The sequence below is a fragment of the Chlorocebus sabaeus genome, chromosome 12 (genome assembly GCF_047675955.1).
Source record: "Chlorocebus sabaeus isolate Y175 chromosome 12, mChlSab1.0.hap1, whole genome shotgun sequence".
NCBI classification, from domain to species: Eukaryota; Metazoa; Chordata; class Mammalia; order Primates; family Cercopithecidae; genus Chlorocebus; species Chlorocebus sabaeus.
Window position 1 is genome coordinate 39,189,377 of NC_132915.1, and position 19,437 is coordinate 39,208,813.

A 19,437-nucleotide genomic window follows, 5' to 3' on the forward strand; every position below is an offset into this window, starting at 1 on the left:
TTTAAACATAAAACGTAGAGTATTTGGGGAATTGCTGAGAATTTTTTTTGTAGTGTTACCTCACTTGTATTTTCCTTCACAATAGAAATTTTGAGAAGAATTTGGGAAAATCAGTTACTACGTATTTCTGGAACAGCCTGAGTCTTGGCTTAAATTATTCTCAAAAAATAGTTGCCTGTCTCTGTGCCTAAAAGGGAAGGGAGTTAAAGATAATTGTGAGTTATGTGTGACCAGAATATGAATAATCTTGTTCATGAGAAATATTTGACTAAAGTTACAAATCAGATAAAAGGGAATGGACCATGGCAATAATGGCAGATGGCAACATTAAGATTGCCAGGACAATACAAAAATCAAAAGCAATTTATGTGAATTTCCTCTTTCTTGGAAATACTTGTACATTGGCAGGTCAAGGCTGATCCATCCTTGTTTTAGTAATTTGAACCAGTTTGTGAATTATCTTCTTCACTCTGTTTTGCAGATTCAGAATATCACTAGGGGGCCTTCAGAATTGAGTAAGAATTTATTTTAGTATCTAAGTGTGTCAAATATTTTCTTCTTTATTATGGCATTGAAGCAAAACCATTTAAGTGAAAATTTATAGGAAAAAGCCTTATGAAATGATGTAATTGGCACTTAATTTTAAAAATTGAATCAGTCAGTATATGTTTTTTAACTTTGTATCAGGGAAATGGTCATTTATTTAATAAGCCAAATGGGTACAGTTTTTTTTTTCTTATACTTTAAGTTATTAGATACATGTGCAGAACATGCAGATTTGTTACATAGGTATACACATGCCGTGGTGGTTTGCTGCACCCATCAACCTGTTATCTACGTTAGGTATTTCTCCTAATGGTATCCCTCCCTTAAGCCCCCACGCCCCAATAGGCCCCGGTGTGTGATGCTCCCCTCCCAAACAGGGGTATAGTTTTATTAGTTTGAACTACCAACTGGTGGACATAAAAATGAACTATTCTGTAATGTCTGGATTTATTGCAGTACTGGTCAAAAATTGATCTCTAAAGAACATCAAGTCTTACTCGGAAACTGTTTTCAAGAATTCCTTCCTCAGACTGTATACTTTCTCAGAAAGCTCTTAAAATTTTAGAGGAAGAATGCATTTACCTTATTTTCAAATAGAACTGTTTGCAATGAAGATTGAAAAGAAACCTAATGCCCAGGGCTAGCAAAAGCATAGACAGAGACACTTATATAGACTTTTTGTTGGAGTATAACCTTGCATAGTCAACAGGGTAAGAGGTACACAGACTCCAATTCAGCAATTGTGCTTCTACTAGGAATTTATCCTGAGAAAATAAGAGGACAAATTAACAAAGGCATTCATGTAAGTTTCTTCATTAGAGCATTCCTTCTAATAAAAAAAAATTACAAACAATCAAAATATCTAATCATGGGAATTTAAAAATTATAATAAATTTATGCCCTGGGTTTTATTAAACCATTAGGAATTTATTTTATGTAGTAGATATACAAATACATTCACAATGTGCTCTTATTGAAAAGAGAAATTTATGAAAAGTGCAGCAGCCTAATGTGTTAAGATCACGGGTTTAAGGCAGCCTGGTCTAAATCTTATTTCTGCTACCAATTGACTGTCATAGGGACTTAGACAAATTATCTTGCCTTTCTGCCAGCCCTGGGCATTAATTTTTTTTCCCCAATCTCCATCAATTACATACATTTCTATTTAGAAATAATAACAATGCATTTAAATATCATTTCATATATGATAAAATGAGGCTGATCAGGTAAAATAATGCTGAGTAAATTTCCCAAACATATTAAATAAATGCTAGCAATAATGACAACGACGCAAAAACATGCACACACAATCTTCTAGAACTATCGATAGTATACACAATTATCTCTAGGAACTAAGACTAGAAGAATTTTATATTGTAGTATTATTGCTTATTTTTACTTTCCATATTTCCCCAAATGGTACACATGTGTTTTTAAAAGTTAATAAATGCAATAAAATATGCATTTTATTAAATGAAATATTTAGAAATAACAATAAGTTTGGTTTATAAGTACATTTTTAAACTTAAAATACAGTATGGTAAATTGCAAAGAATAACTCTATGGGGAGAAAATAGTTTTTTTCAGCTTATGTGTTCCTAAGGAATTTTCATAAAGCTCAATAATCCTTTTTGCCATCTCATTACAATCACCAAAATCATCAGCTTTTTATAACTGATACAATTAAAAATGATAGAAAAGATACACAAGACTTTCCCCACTCTTGAGTTGTAAGATATATAAGGAGACATCACAAAGGACTTCACTTTCCAAATATATATTTTCATGTATATACTTTCATACTTTTTAAGGAGAACTACCTTCCCTTCTGAGATTCTGAACTATGATAATGAAAAAAATACAATGTTTAACAGTATTTTCAGAAAGTTCACCATAGACCTTTATTTAGATTGCTTTTCATCTGTAATCTATAACGTACAATGTAGGCTTTCAAGAAATATTGAATCTGTACATGACTTTGCCCTTCTTTTAATTAGAAAATAAGATCATCCAATCCAAACTCCTATAATTTCCCTCCTTTCAAGTTTTTTGTTTTCTGTATTTTTTACTTCTTCCTTCATTTTTATCTCCCCATTCCTTGTCTTTTCTGTCTCAAAGAAAATACATTCCTCCTCCTTCCTGGGGCTAATGTCTGTACTTGTACATGGATTTCATTCATTATGCTTTCTTCGAGGTCCTTATTTGATAATTTCTTTCTCCTCCTTTTGCCTCACTTCTCTATTTTAACCTGAACATGTGGGCCATATACCAATACATTGATTCTGTGAAAAATGATTCTCATTTAGCATGCATACACAATTCTTGTTGCATAGATATTGGTGTTATTATATGACTTAAATAGAACTATTTTGAAGAAAATACAGTTATTTTATGCTGTAACAGAGATTATTCTAGAAACAAAAATTATAAACTATTCCAGGGAGCAAATGGAGACAGGGCCCTAACACGATGGTAGAGGTGATTTGGGATACCTCTAGAAAGGTACAAAAATTAGAATGGATTGGAATGAGGTACTCTGCTTTGGCCAGAAGAAAGATACGTAACCACTATTTATGGCAGTCACGTTATATACAGTTACAGGAATACTAAATTGGTAACTGAAGCACTGCTCCTAGAGGAAACATAGGGCTGGGTTCCTGCAAGCCTCAGTCACAGTATTTTTATCAACAAATCTATATGTAACCTTGCTTTATGGTTGTTTCTGTTTAAAGATGCCATACTTAATATACTATTGATTCATTACCACTGAACTCACAGCCAATAGTATGGTAACTCATGCCTGAATGAAGCTTATCTAACGCACATATTTTCTCCATAAAGCTCATTACAGCACTTCATTATACTTGGTGGCTTTTGTAAACAGTGAAAAGATCATTTAAAAAAACACAAAAATGTGAAAAACGTGGCACTAAATTGTCAAAACACTTGTTAATATAAAAATTAAAAGAGGAAGGCAGAGTGTCACCTTGTTCACCTTAGTTGACAATGTATGTTGAGTGACTCAAGTTTTTTTAATGCTTTGTGTGTGTCCGCAAATGACCACAAAAGTACCTTAAGTGTTGGTTTTGGAGTACATATACATATGTACATATACACATGTATGTATACATATAGATACAGTTGATCTATCTATACACACACATTTTTTAGTAAGAAGAGTCTAACATGGTGAAAGCCATGTTCTGGTAGGGAGTTATAACTTAACTCCCTGTTTAAAGAGGTAATGTGACTATAGGCTTTACTATACCATTTTATGCATCAGGGCAATCATTCTTACTTAAGGTCATCCAGCGTTATCAGATGGATTTCATAAGAAATTAAAATAATCACAATATAAGAATGCAAAATTTGTTTTCTTCCCTGTGAAAGAAAAATTAAAATGTGGAATGCCGATTTACTATGCCAAAAAGAAAAATTAGGCTGAAAGTTGAGTCATGCCTTTGTTTTTGTTACTAAGCAGATGACTACTAATGAATGGCTAAATAGCTCCACAGGTAGCTACTCTGTGTTCACTTTATCTTATGTAAAGTGCTGATTTACTGAACATGAGACAAATATATAATTGGCTATTCCCCTACCTGTTCCTTTTCTCTTACAACATGTGGATTCAGTAATGTGACCACACCCTCCCTCTTTCCCCTCCAGCCAGCTTTTCTCCTTTAGATATTGAAGCCCTCAAAAATCGTTTTTGGAGAAAGGTACAGAACTATCTCAGGGGCATGTCTTTAACCTTGGCAAAATGAACTTCTGAAACTGATTGAGACCCGTCTCAGATACTTTTTAGTTTACATCTCATTATCTCAAAAAGCAAAACAGTCTTTGGGAATATTCAAGCAGTATCATTTGGATTTACAATTTACATAAACTCTTGAGTTAACCAAAAAGTAATTTTTAAAGGCAAATAAAAACTAAAACCATAGTAAATGAGCAAGCAGATTCATTATTATTTTTAGATAATAGCCTGAAAACTGTTAAGAGTAAATCCTAGGGAGCTAAATGTTTCCCACTTATTAGTTTTGTAGTTTCTTTTGGGCAAGCTACTTAAACTTGCTGTACATTATTGTCTTGGTATTTAAAATAAGAGTAATTATTTATGTATATAATACATACCAGTAGAGTCCTCAGAAAAGTGGCATATAGTTACAACCTAATGAATGCCATTATTTTTATTATAATTTTAATTATTCATACTAATCTTGATGTTGAGGAGACAGAATATCTGACAGCCTTTTATTTGCTAATGTTAAATAACTAAAAATAGCTTTAAAAAAGTTAAAATATCCAAATCAATGGCAATATTTGATTTATATAAAATGAATAAGTTATATTATTTAAATTTTAGGGTTTTGTTGCTCCTAAGTTTTCATTACTTTATGTTTCACACTGATATCTTAGCACCTCTTAAAAACATACCCTCTCTTCCCTCTAACTAGTTTCAGGATTCTATTAACCTTGACCTCCAATCATCTCTCTAAGTCAATTCCATTGAGCTGGGTGAATTGGTGGCTTGGCCCAAACTTCACCTCAACCCAGTCTCTCTTTGAGCAGGAAAGAAAGTCCCCACACAGGAAGGAATGTGTCTTTCAACTCATATGTCATTTTTTCAGAAGCTTTTCAGACAGCCCCCTTACCAGTGATCTCAGTTTCCTACCCTTTAGATGACTGTGGAGTCCTGCATGTGCTGCATGTGGACAATTATTCAAATGAAGTACACTTAAGAGCTTGCATTATCTAAAGGCCCAATGATTCATGTAACTCCCATATCAGCACAAATGAGAAGTTCCTGCCTGAATGCAGCAGATGGAAATGGAAATTATAGACTCTGGTAAGGCAGACTATATTGCAGCTTAATGATTTGCATTTTAAAAGTTGGGAGTTCTCATAAATACTAAAGAGAAAGAACAACGGGCTATATTAGGTAGTTTCAGGTGCTTGTATGACCTAGTGCTAACTATTTAACCTGCCTGATTGAGTCTTAGTCTTCATTACTGCAGCATTTGTAAGATAATCAACGCCTGTTTGAACTCATGTCTTACTAAGATGCTGCCAGGATTGAGTGACATGTGGATATAAAAGGACTTCAGAAATTAGAGTATTTCATAAATGCAATAATAATCTGTTACATTTATAACACCTATACACTTTTCTGTTTCTGTCTTCATATACACCTTGCAGTTTTAATCATAATCAAAGATCTTTTCTTGAGGTTACAATAAGCAGATTTAAGCCACAAGCAGCAATGTTAGCAATTTTCAAATTTCTTAGACATGTTTTAAGTTTTCCATTTAAATCAGTGACAAAATTGTTTTCAGTTTTGGTTTGTGTCTTCTAAAACAGTGTCACAGGCACTTGCTCTTTGATGAGACACTGTGCAAAGGCTGATGGATATTAGAAAACAGAACAGTTTGTTTACCTCAGCTTTTTGTGGTCTGGATAATTTGCACACTGCTTTTCAATAAGGTGGTTTGTCTTCTTGTTTACATAGGCTGTGCTATAGCCATTTAAAGTTCAAAAATACTGCTAAAAAGTAATTGATCCTGTACTTCAATATCCCTGATGTTTCATGAGCTCTCTTACAATTCGAAGGAATGCATTTGTCACTGATGTTGAAAAACATAATAAGGTCACAGCAGGGAGGCTTTAGCTTCATTAAAGAACATTATTATAAAAATAAAATGATCGAGGGCAAATTGCTTTTGTCCTTGTGGTACTGTTTCTGCAGATCCACATTAATCTGAACGTTTAAAGCAACAATAAATTTGTTACCTCCTCTTTATCATTCACTTCACCATGGTAGCCCCTAGTGGTAGAAGGAGATGCTAACTGCTCACTGCTCACGTTCCAGGGGATTTCTTCCTCAGCTGAATAAAAAGGAGTTAAGCCTCTTTGGAATTGAGGGCTATAGCCTGTCAATAACTAAATTTATTCCTGCTTTTAACATATAAGAATGCTGGTGTCCAGAAAATGTAGATGCCAGCATTATTTAAAAACTGAGTAGAGAAATGAATGGAAATTTTGACCCACGCCGGCTTCCATCTATCATGGGAGCCTATAACGCGGGATGAACGAAGAAGGATTTAAGATAGAGAATCAGTGATTGCTCTATTAATCTAGTTTAACTGATACTAAAATCTGACAGAGCGAATTACAAGTTGCAGGCAGTAGGGGTTATCAATTCATTACTACTTTCAAGGCTCTACCTTGTTTTCTTTTTGCCTTTAGCTCCTGGCAAAAGACAGACTTTTACAGTTCAATTTCTCAGTTTATTTTTGACTGCTTTTAATTAAATTTGATGGCCTGCTTCTGCATCACTGAAGTTATTGGAGTTGCAAAGCACTTTGCTGTTATAATGATAGCTCCCTTGATGTCTGTTCATTATTAACTGATTTTCAGAAGTGCTGCTTTCAACTCTCATTTTATAAATATTTAAATAACTGTGAATTTCTATAACAAAATATCTGAGCACAGAAGATAGGGATTCTGTTTGCCTGTTTAATACATAGTAAAATAGAAATCCCTTTTTTGTAATGTTATATAATATTAATTTAGGTGTCCTTATTTCATTCTTAACATAAATTCTCACATGAATAGCAGTATCTCAAAATAATAATGATCAGTGATTTAAGAGCTATGACACTCACACATATAATTAATTCTAGTAAAATATCTTAGAATGATTTTTTAATATATATATAGATCAAGAAAGTCCTGATTCTTTCTGGTCTTAAGATGAAATAGAGCATATTCAAGAGAACTTACAAATTACATAACAGTTTTACTGCTCAGGGGAAAAAATTGGCAGACTAATTAAGAGGATAAAATTAAAAGCCCTAATTTTTTTAAAAATTAACAGTAGGTATCAATCCTCTTTTCCTTCCCCAAAGTTCAGACAAATTATGGGAAAATAATTTTTAAAAAGCCAATTTATAGAGGTAAAAAAAAAAAAAGCACTAAAGATAGTAGAAAAGACAATAGTGTAATTGAGAGCAGCTGACACTGTGTTCGACACTGTTCTCAGTCATTTAGCATCCATAACATTTCTGTCATTACCTCCATTTTATAAATGAGGAAATGGTGAATCATTAAGCAATTTGCTGATTATCATATATTGAGTAAGTGACAAAGCTAGTATTCAAGTCCAGGCAGTGTCATTTTAAAGTCGTACATTCAATCCCTGTACCATAATTCAATAAGTTGTGGAGGATGGGAAGCCGATGGAGAATTGATTCATATAGCAGGGCTGAGAAAGTACTGCCTATATGCCCACAGTGTGGAGCCCCATAAGCAGCATGGGTTTAAAAAGTTAACAAATCACTCAGAGAAGCTGTGAGCAGCTTACCACTTGGAGAAACTGAGTGCTTTGGAAAGCATGAAGTGCAGTTCTGAAAAGAGAAAAATTCATCAAGTTCTAAAGTGGTTGCCCCTCTCTCCCTCTACAGTGGGCAATTACCTCTTCATTCCCATCACCTCCCTTTCTCTGAATCCTTTGAATCCAAAGTATACCATTCTGTGAAGAAATTAAACCTGGTAAAGGTTAGATTCTGATCAGAGCTATTACTGGAAGTTCACATTATCAAGGGACCTGTAACCTTCTTTCCCTTCTTGGTTTTTAGAACAGCAATTATATTACCCAAGCCCCCATTCTAAAATTCCCTTGTAAAATATGAATGAAGAGTCACTGAAGCAAAATTTCAGCCTAAGTAGTTGAGACCTGCGACTAAAAAGGACTGAAATCGAGATCATGTCTATAATCAAACAGGGAAAGATTACAAATAACCAATATTGGAGTGAGAAAAAAGTATGTGTTATAACAAATCAAAAAATGAATGCTATAAAAATAGTTAACAAAAGAAGTTATTGGAAAAGTGTGATAAATAACATTTAGAAACCAGTAGGACATAAGACAAACCAAAAATGAAAACATTCTATTAAAAACAGGGACTGTATCTTTAAAAAATGGCATTGTGAAAGGTAAGAACAGCTGAAGAGGTTTTCCAGATTGAAGGGTACTGAAGAGATATGACAACTAATTACAATACATGATTATATGCTTGACCACATACTGGAAGGAAATCATGCTAGAAAGAATTGGCTCAATTGATAAAATTAGAATGCTAGCAGTATGTTACATCAAAGTATTTCATCAGTGTTACATTTACTGAATCTTAGTACCATACTGTAGGTATGTAAGAATATCTTTATTCTTAGAAAATACACATTGAAATATTTAGCAGTGAAAGACCATGTAACTTAAAATCACTAAGAAAATAAGGAATCTGTGTGTGTGTGTGTGTGTGTGTGTGTGTGTGCACGTGTGTGTACAGAAAAAGGAAGCAAATAAGGCAAATGTTAACTCTACAGGTGATCTGAGTAAAAGATAGTGAGGTGTTGTACATTTTTACACCCTTTCTGTTAGAGTTTTTTTTCAAATAAAATATTTCTTTTAATGAATAGAAGAGTAGAAGATGAAAATCAAGAAAATCTCTCAAAGATTAAAACAAAGACACAAAGATGGAAAATGATAAAAGATAGGAAGAGGAGAGGTCCTCTTTCAATGCAGAAGGTCCAACGGCTGATTAATACATTATAAATAAAGATTTGTGACAACTGATAAGACTAAATTATCAATAGAAGAAAATTTCTGAGCAAACACAAAAAAATCCATCTCCAAACGAAATTAGCTCCACACAAAGGTATATCAAGAATTTCAGAAATGCTCAAAAGTTTCCTACGAAGAAAAAACGTACAACAAAACAATTTAAAAAGTAAAACAAGTCACCTACAAACAAAAAGGGAATCAGGCTGGCATCAAAATGATGTTTTCATAATTGTAAGCAAGAAGAATCTTCAGCTTAAAATCTCAAGAAAATGCTCAATCAGATGGAAGGGTGGAGGTAAGTTCATTGAAGACAAGTATGCCTCTAAAATGTATACTTCTCATGTACCATAGTTTTTAGAAAGCTACTAGAAGTTGTACTTCTGCAAATATGAGGTACTGAAATCAAGGAGAATGAAGCGCAATCTAGGAACAAGAAGTCCAACAGAGAAAAACAAAGACAAGGAGTCTTAGACAGCAAACAGTGAGAGGGGAGCAGAAGGATGAAAGGCTAGAGGAGTGAAATCTAAACATATGAAAGATGGAACTAAACTATTTTGATTATTTTGTATATTTGAAATTTGAAATAATCACTGAAAACCTTATAAACTTCAGGAAAAGTAAAGATATTATGCTAAAAATGTAAACCTATAGAACAATATTTACATAGTCATAATCACGTAAATAGGAAATCATGATTTTACCAGAAAAAACACATTGAGAGAATAGTGGGAAGAGAGTCCTGTAATCGGTGCACCTAATTCCTATGTAAGCATCACAATAGAAGTTATTAGGTAATGTTTAAAGGTGATAAATGAAGATAATACAAGCATATTAAAAACAATTAAGGTAATTACCAAAAGAACCAGATACATGAGCTGAACGTTTCTTTCTCAGTTGAGCAGGACTGTAGTACAGAGAAGTGTCAAGCAAGCCGCCATTATTGTTGCTGTTATTATAAACCTCTTAATATAATACTATTTGATTACTAGATCATGAGCTCCTATTTATAAAAATAAAAGCAAATTTTACAGTTATAACAACTCATGTTGCTACAAAATCCCTGAAGTCATTCCAGCAATACAGTACACTGATGACACTTTTCTTGCCCGAGTTCTCTGTTTAGAAACTTTTTAAAAGAAACACGGTCCTGTGTTACATGTAGCATGCTTTTGAAATAAAAACCATCTCCTATCACAAGGAGTTTTTAAAAGAGTCTAGATGTTCTTATTGTCCTTTGTATCTCTAAAAATAATTGCTTTAAAAATTAGGATATAGCCTTTGACAGAGATTTGAAAGCTAAAGTTTTATGGGATTCAGTACAAGGATAGGCATATCATATATCTCTGCTTTTTATGAAATATGTTGCTACTAATGTTAAATTATGTTTGAATGAAGCGCCTTCTGTTCTTGCTTTCAACTCCTACCTAGCACCTTCTGTCCTTGTTTTCAACTCCTATCTAGAATGCATGAAATATTAATCACCTCTTGTGTTAGTAATAGAATTTGTACATTTCCACAAATAAAATATGTTTACTATAATTTCTAAGTAGTCAATGCCCAGTAGCAATACCTTTGACTTTAGCAGCTGGTATATAATGGTCTATATTACAGTGTTTATATTATAACTAGTATCTATTAGAGATAGTGTTATTCAACTATTATAGCAGGTTGTAGCAGTACAAAATTAAATTATAAATCTACAGTTTGCTCACAAATTTTTAGTGGCAATGATGACTTATACTACCGTAGAGAGGCAGTAATTGCCCATGTGCTGCCTAAAAATGTGAGAAAGTTCTTATTACAGGGTAGGATAAAATTATTGCCTTACTAAATGGAAATTCACATCTTTCCCTCTCCAGAAAAACAAAAATATGTATATTTAATATAGTCAAAGCTGAGATTTAAAGTAATCTGTCATCTCTACCAGGCATGGATCTGGGGAACAGGAGGGTGACTGCTGAATGTTTGGTATTTAAGGTCTTACATATAGGACTTTGAAGGAGGTTCTATACTATATAATCTTTGAAGAGTGATTTATGGTTTTGGATTATTAAAAAAAATTTGCTTCACTTCACATTAGTTTTTTAAAACATGTTTTTATTATTATAAAGGTAATATTAAATATAGTGGTCTTTTTTCAGTACTTCTCATTTTTTTTCAGCATTCAGCAGATGACAACATTTACTTTTTAAAAAATTCTTCTACCTTAACCTACCTGCATATCTAAACTGAGATTCCTTCTCTCACTCATTATGCTAACTTCTAATGTCCATGTCTCAAAAAAATTTTATTGTAAGCACCTTTTTTCCTTTTATCTTTGTTTCACTGTAATGCTAGATAGATGATGACTTGTGAGAAAGAATCTCAAATCTATATACTAAGCTCCTTTTTTTGCTGTTTGTTTGTTTTGAGTTAGGGTCTGGCTTTGTCACCCAGGCTAGAGTACAGTGTCATGGTCATGGCTTACTGTAGCTTTGAACTCCTGGGCTAAAGAGATCCTCCCACCTCACCCATCTAAGTAGCTGGGAGTACAGGTGTACAGCACCATGCCTAGCAAATTTTTTAAGTTTTTGTAGAAATGGGGTCTTTCTATGTTGCCCAGGCTGGTCTAGATTCCCAGCCTCAAGCAATCCTTCTGCTTTATCCTCCTAAAGTGCTGGGAGTACAGGCATGAGCCACTGCACCTGGCCAACTTGTAAGTTTCAGGCTTGTACTTCTAAATTCTATCTATCTTATACTTACCTAGTGTTTTCCTAAGTCAAGCCCTTAAAAACTCAGTATGAGCAAAAGAAACCTTAATAGTTTTTTAGAATAACTATATGGTAGTGCTAATCATCTCAGAAAAATTACTGGAAAACAGTACAATAAAATAGAGAGGAAAAATAGTGGACATTAAGACAGAAATGAGATCATCCTAATAAAAATTTTTAGTTATATTTGCCCAAATTGCATTAAAGAAGATAAAAGCAGGGAATATGGAAAGAAAAAAGGAAGACATCCAGGAGGCTTTGAAAGAGGACTCAGATCTAGGAACGATGTTTTCTTCAGTAAATACATGTTGAATGCATACAACAGAGGAAACGAGCAGAAAAGAGAAAGAAACAAACTCCATGATTTAAAATTTCACTGATTGTGAATTATATCATTAAAATAACTGAGAAAGGGTAGAAATAAAAATCGTAACCTTCAAATATATATGACTTATTGTTGACAAAAATTATAGTTGAAAGCTAAAGCCAAAATTTCTAACTTGGGTTAATGTGAAGATTTCAAGAGAAACTTTAATAAAGAACTACATTTGCAAGTGTTTTGAGAAATCAAAGGTATAGTTTACCCATTACCATTTGTTTAGAAAGATAAAGATCACTGAAAATTTGTATTTTAAGCTGTACATTTTCAGCATTATATCATAAGTTGGAATTTTATTTATTACAAATGGAAAAAGCTTTCCAGTTATACATCAAGATTAGTTTTAATAGTTTCAAGAATTCTTGATTTGTAACCTTGAGACTATTGGTGTTGTGGAAAATTAAATATAATTACATATTGCAGGAAAAAGTGTTAATTGAAGTTTGTATTTTATATGCCTTAGGAGATTAATTTTGCTTATTAGTTTTGTGATATTTAAGCACCGCTATAAACATCACAGGTTTGGCAATAACCATTATATACTCAACCAGTATAAAATATTGAGTATTTCTGTATTAAGTTAGAATATTTGAAAGCATTTCTACTTGTGATTTCACTGGGGGTACAACACAATGTAAACTACACCCACTGCTGGAGAGGAGCATGAAATAAAGAACTCCTGGGCAAACACTTAAAACCCACGTAAATCAATCTCTGTGTTTTCTTTTCAGTATTATCTTCCATTACTACCCATTATTATGAAAGCATTGCTAGCTGTCCTTTCCTACATGCGCTCTACATTCAAATTCACTATTACTGTATGTACTATTCCCTACACCAGCCCACACATCTGCCCTACTGGATTTATATCAAATTCAACTTTCCTCAAGAAGCCTTCTCAGTTGCTTTAACACAAATTACTAGTCTGTCTTCTGGAAAACAATTGGTGTTTGATCTCTCCTTATCTTTTAGCACCTAACACTAATAATATAGTTATGTAAAGGAATGTGTGTGTGTACATAATAACATACTCTTTAGTATCTAAATACATCATGCATTTCCTATGATGGATAAATTACAAGCAGTATATTATTAATATCTATTTTTCCCACACATCTAATGCAGTTCAATGTTCACAGGTTCTTAATATTGTTTGAAATATTGCCTCTTTCTTTAGTCATTGAGAGCCATCTTTCTCAGAGTCAATCTCATTCTTCTAGCCCTAGCTTATTTTCATGTCATCTGAATTTTCTTCAGATATGTGAATAAAGGATACAGGGGAAGAAAATGCAGTTGAGAGATTGGTGAGTAGCAAGATAATTCACCCAGATTTTACTGTATGTTGTTTGGAAGTCTAAGTTGTTTGGGTACAACAAACATAAAACTTGCTTTTATGTATTCTGGGCATATATTCTTAAATGACTAATGAACTCTGCTTCATGTGAACAACTTTTCATCTTCTGATCATTTTCAATATTTCATTACAGTTTGAAAAATATTATAGTGCTCCAGAAAATATAATGTCAACTGTTAAAATTCAACTTTACTATAGTTGTTGGCAATACTAAATAACTTTTGTTGCTGCATGTTAGCTGCAGCTTAAATTTCAGATCATGGAGTGTTATTAATATTACATGTTTAGAATTAATTTCCAGATCAATGAATCAATGCTATCTTAATATTGTGTGCCTTTAATTTTCATACCACATTTATTCTGTGAGTGGATTTCATAAAAGGAAGTTGCTTTATGTTGCCAAGCTCATTATCTTGAGTTTTTATCCAGAACTGAATTCCCCCTTTGTTATCAAAGGACAGAGAGAGCACCTTATAAACTATTGAACCATGCTGATTTGATGGGCAGGCAAATTACATTAAACTGAAAAGGAGGGAATTTTCTTTGCAAATATGTAAAGATCATTTACACAAAGTAAAGAGATATTTTACTATGGGAACAACAACAAAGACAGACTCACAATGCCATAAGGTGGAAAAATGATTAACATGGAAAAATCCATTGCTACTATTATTAGAATATTAACTGAGTATTTTATTTGTAAACTCGACTAGTGATAGCTGACCTTGTGTTTCGTGAAAGAAAATAAAGAACAAAGTTAATTCAGCACCTAATTCAGTAGCAGTCATCTCTCTATATATACACACAAACATGCACACACATACACAATCTGCATTTTGGAAGAAAATTTATAATTTTTTGAAGCCACTTATTTTCTTTAAACTTGATGCTTTGGTAAGCTATCTATTATTTTCACTTGGTAACATCAATTAGTTTTCACACTTATACAGTGCTTAAACGTTTAAAAATATTTGTAAAAGGCTTTCACAAATACACTAGTTGATTTATAAAATAGAGACAATTTAGAGCAAATAAATGATTTAAATCTGAGCGGTTCGAAGAGACTTATATGCTCTGGTCTGTATGACTCATACATTGCAGCGTAGATATTTGAGCCTAAGCAATAGATACCTTATCTGTCCGCTACGCCTATTTTACTATGTCACTAACTCTATGTGATCCTTCTAGTCGCCACTTAGTGTTTGTTAGCTCCCACATTTAGGATGTGCATGTTAGGGGAGAAGAACAGAAGAAAAAATGATAAATTAAATTTAAAAAGTTACATAGAGCTATGTGATGAATGTGGTCTACTTGTACTACATCATGTTCAAAAAAGAGAATATGAGTTATTTTGAAATTACAGCTGGTCTGTTTTCTTTTGCCATAGTACTGCTCTGATTTTGGATGACATGGGTTACAATATTATGAGGACACCAGAGTTAATGGACAGTACTCATATTCAAAGTTATACTCAGTTACCACCCAGTGTAGGAGTCAGATACTCAGTCTGCAGGGAGAAAGAAAGAGAGAAACAGAGAGAGAGAAACAGAGAGAGAGAAAGAGAGAGAGAGAGAAAAAAAAAAAAGAAAAAAAGAAAGAAAGAAGAATACTATGCAGCCATAAAAAAGGATGAGTTTGTGTCCTTTGTAGGGACATGGATGCGGCTGGAGACCATCATTCTTAGCAAACTATCACAAGAACAGAAAATCAAACACCGCATATTCTCACTCATAGGTGGGAACTGAACAATGAGATCACCTGGACTCGGGAAGGGGAACATCACACACTGGGGCCTATCATGGGGAGGGGGGAGGGGGGAGGGATTGCATTGGGAGTTACACCTGATGTAAATGACGAGTTGATGGGTGCAGCACACCAACATGGCACAAGTATACATATGTAACAAACCTGCACGTTATGCACATGTGCCCTAGAACTTAAAGTATAATAATAAAAATAAATTAAAAAAATAAAGAGAAAGAAAAGAAAAGAAAAGAAAAGAAAAGAAAAGAAAGAAAGAAAGAAAGAAAGAAAGAAAGAAAGAAAGAAAGAAAGAAAGAAAAACAACAAACAAAAAACAAACAAAAACAGAGCATAAGAAGTACTATGAGATAAAGCAGAGCTATAAGAATACCCCACTTAGGGCTGGGAGCTCCAGGGGTATCTTCCTGAAGAAGACACACAAATGAGACCTCAAGGGAGGAAGGAAAAACCAAACACTGGCACTGGAAACAGTTTAGGACACCTGCAGTTCATTTGGTATGTTGATCTAGTACACAATTAGAGTGTGCGTTTGGTTAGAGCCACAGAATTGGGAAAATCGAAGCCATGGACATAAGTGAGATCATTCAAATAGAACACACACTGAGAATAAAAAGGGCAAGAATGGACCTGGAAACCACAGTCTACAGGGAAGACAAGAACAGAAGTCTGAGAAAGAGATTGTTAACAATATTTCTACAGAGTTTATGAATTACATTTTCACATAAAAACAATTTCTTGTATGTTTGAGTTTTCAAATGTAAACAAATGTACAACTCATTCATGTGTCATTGAAATTGGATAAAGAATTGCAAAAAAAGCATTGAAGCAGAAGTAACTTTCAATGTTTAATAAAGAATATATCTTATTGTGATTATATAATGATGTAATTTTTATTTAAAATGCAGTATTTATAAAGTTTAAGTGTATGATGAAAGATAGTATTGAGCATATCAGTATGGCTATTCTGCTTACCCTTGAAACAAATAATATTTAAATTTATGAAATACATATTATTCATACTTTTACACTAAATGAAGTGGAACAATATAAATGAGCATAATATGTATGTTTATCCACTTAAACAGGTCAATTTTAATTATTATAAGTACTATTAAAAGCAAATTTCTGTATGGTTACCCTTAAAGGCACTACTCAAATTTCATTCCTTTTAAAAGACTTTAGGCATTTACTAAATACGAATTATTACCTTGACTCTCCTGAGTTTATAATTTTCCTTAGTATAAAATAAAAATATATTTAAATATGCTTTTTACACAAATATAATTTTACTCCAATTCTGTGTTATAACTTGATTTTAATCCCTCTAGAAAACATGGTGACTGTTTTTTCACGACCTCATTATTCTTCTATCCTATTTTTATGAAGCAATTTCAGTGCCTATTTTCAAAATTAGAAGTTACTTTTTTCCTATAGAAAAAAATTCATTGTAAAAAGATGTTACAAGTTAAAAAAGAATTAAAAATTACTATATTGATCTCTTTCATCTTTTTTCTCTACATACACATAAAAGTTATAAGACATTTTAATCCAATTTCTAAAATTTAAATATATGGCTGCTCCTTCTTTCATGCCATAAATATTTTTCTCAAGCATATGTTTTAATAGTTCCATAGAATTTTACCATTAGAAAAAAATATTTTATAAATTTTATACAAGTATATATTTGGGCTGTTTATAACTTTCACTTGTATTACAATGACTATAAAAACAATTTTGTTTAAATATTATCAGATATTCCTAATTATTTACTTACATTAAATCACAAGATACAGAATTGCTGTGGGGAAGGGATTGTTAAGATTTTTGATAAGTAGACCAAATACTTATTACATGTTTCTTGTATCTATTTTATAGCATTTCTCCTACTAGTGTTGATGAGTTTATCTTCTTTACTCTTCTTTGAAACTGTGGAAGACAGATTCCATGTGAATTACAGATAAGTTATGTGTAGGCTTATTATGTAGTTCTTACAGTGTATAAAAATCATTTTAAAAATAAGCTGTATAATATGTATTTTTCATTCTCTAAACGGTTATTCTATTCAGTTTACCAAAGTCTCATATTAATGTCTCTACATGATAGGATGAATATATTCTGGCTATGGATTTCTGAAAGCACAGACTCGGACAGAATCATAACTGGAATTGGAGACAGAGTTCTTCTTGTAATCTTAAGACTGGGAATCAAGGAGTCTTTTGAGTTATTGGATTATCTGCTTGCCCTTATTGCCACTCCGGAAATGACAAAACCTGAGGTCCTGAAGGGTTACTCGGCCTCAGGTGATTATCATTAAGGTGGCACTGAAAAATGTGCCAGTTGAAATGCTTAATGATAACTCTGGTTTTCCACTCTTGATCACTACTAGAAACAGCTTTCACTCTTATGAAGTTTCAGCATTTATTCTACTTCTAGCTCAGGTATTTTGATCCTCAGTTCAGAAAGAAATTCATTCATAGTTACCTATTCTACAACTTGAAATTAGGTGGATTAAAAAGTATATGCATTGACTTAAAGACCCTATTGAATTTTAAAATTATTATCTTTTAAAGAAATGCAGTGTTTTTGTATTTTGAAAGAGTAAAAGGGTTGAGGGAGTTACATCATTAATTCTGCAGATAAAAGTCTGAAAAACACACATCTTGTGTCACGGAAAACTAGCAAACCCAGTCATACTGAACTCACCTGGAGCCAAAGCCCATCGCTTCCCTCGGTGCCAACATACTGTCAGTCAGACACCTCTAACTGGAATATCACGGGCCAGGAACTGCTTGCCTTTTATTTCTACCTGGAACAAAATATAGTGTCAGTCATTTCTTCACGTTTCTTGAAGCACAATAAGATATTCATTATGTTATCTTTTCCTGTCACATTAGACACTCATTTATCAGAATGCTCAACACAAAGAAGCATAAACTTTTCACCTCTATAATTTACACCTGAGTGATTAATATAGCACCTGTATAAGTCAAAGGGACCATCTATATTTTATCTTTTATAAAGTGTTCCTTATAAAAGGTTATTTATTACTTGAGCGCAATCATTCCTATCCATTTGGTTTAAGTAATTGATGTGTTAATTTAGGAAGCCATTTTCTATATAGTGTCCTTGGAAACTGTAAATCAAAATACATTTTAAACTCCAGAGAGAAGCTGATGTTGAAAATAATTCATTTTCTGAGTTCCTTTTTTTTTTAAACCATGAAAAGGAATCTCAGTAGGAAACAGAATGTAATAATGCAATTGCATTAGTTTTATGTCTATGCTGTTTTATATTTCTCAACTTGAGAGACACTGATAAAGAACACTGATGGTTTTTCAAATGCACCAGAGTGTTGCTACTATGGAAATAGACAGTTTGACCTCATGATAAAGATGATAGGCTTGACAAAAACCATAGAGTGGGGCTCCTGTATGAATGGAATGTGCCAGGTAGGGTCTTTTACTGCCCAAAAATAGAGCTACTGACCTTTAGTATTTTAGCCTTGCTCCAGTTTGGTAGACAACTAGGTGGTTGTAAGGAACTCTAAAAATGCAAGAGATGCAGCAGCTGTTGCAATCTTCTTGTGGTTTGTGCAGTCTTTGATTCGTCTATTCTGCCTCCCCAAGATTTGGAGTTTGTTGCTGAACTGAATTCATGAAGATCCTGCAGTTTCCTGACCTCCTTTTTGATGCTCACTGATTATCTGAATCTTTAAAACCAGGATTGACCAGGTCAATAAAACCTATTTCTTGATCTACCTGCCAGAGTACCCATTTGCCTCTTGTTGTACCTACTTGGCATTAATTGCTTGTTTGGATCATCACCTGATGCCTGGTAACATCCTCTGCAAATGAATCATGTGACTCCCTGTATTTTAATAAATGCACTGAAATCTGTCTTCTGGTGTCAAGCTTGGAACCACTTATTTGTCTCATCTTGCTATTACTCATTTAGCTTAAGAGTTTTTTCTATGCAGTGTGATGTGAAGGGCTCAAGAAAGTCCCACCAGTATTGCTTTATGTAA

The 19,437-nt window shown here is 33.1% G+C and overlaps 1 protein-coding gene across 29 annotated transcripts in view; it reads right to left on the reverse strand.

The window, feature by feature from the left end:
* The window catches only part of PTPRD (protein tyrosine phosphatase receptor type D), a 2,332,079-nt gene that overhangs the window by 1,613,823 nt on the left and 698,819 nt on the right, over positions 1 to 19,437 (reverse strand). For all 29 annotated transcript variants that reach the window (XM_073021577.1, XM_073021575.1, XM_073021576.1 and 26 more), the window contains exon 4: positions 18,117 to 18,219. The gene's annotated coding sequence lies outside the window, so the exon portion shown is untranslated. The remainder of the gene's footprint in view (positions 1 to 18,116; positions 18,220 to 19,437) is intronic.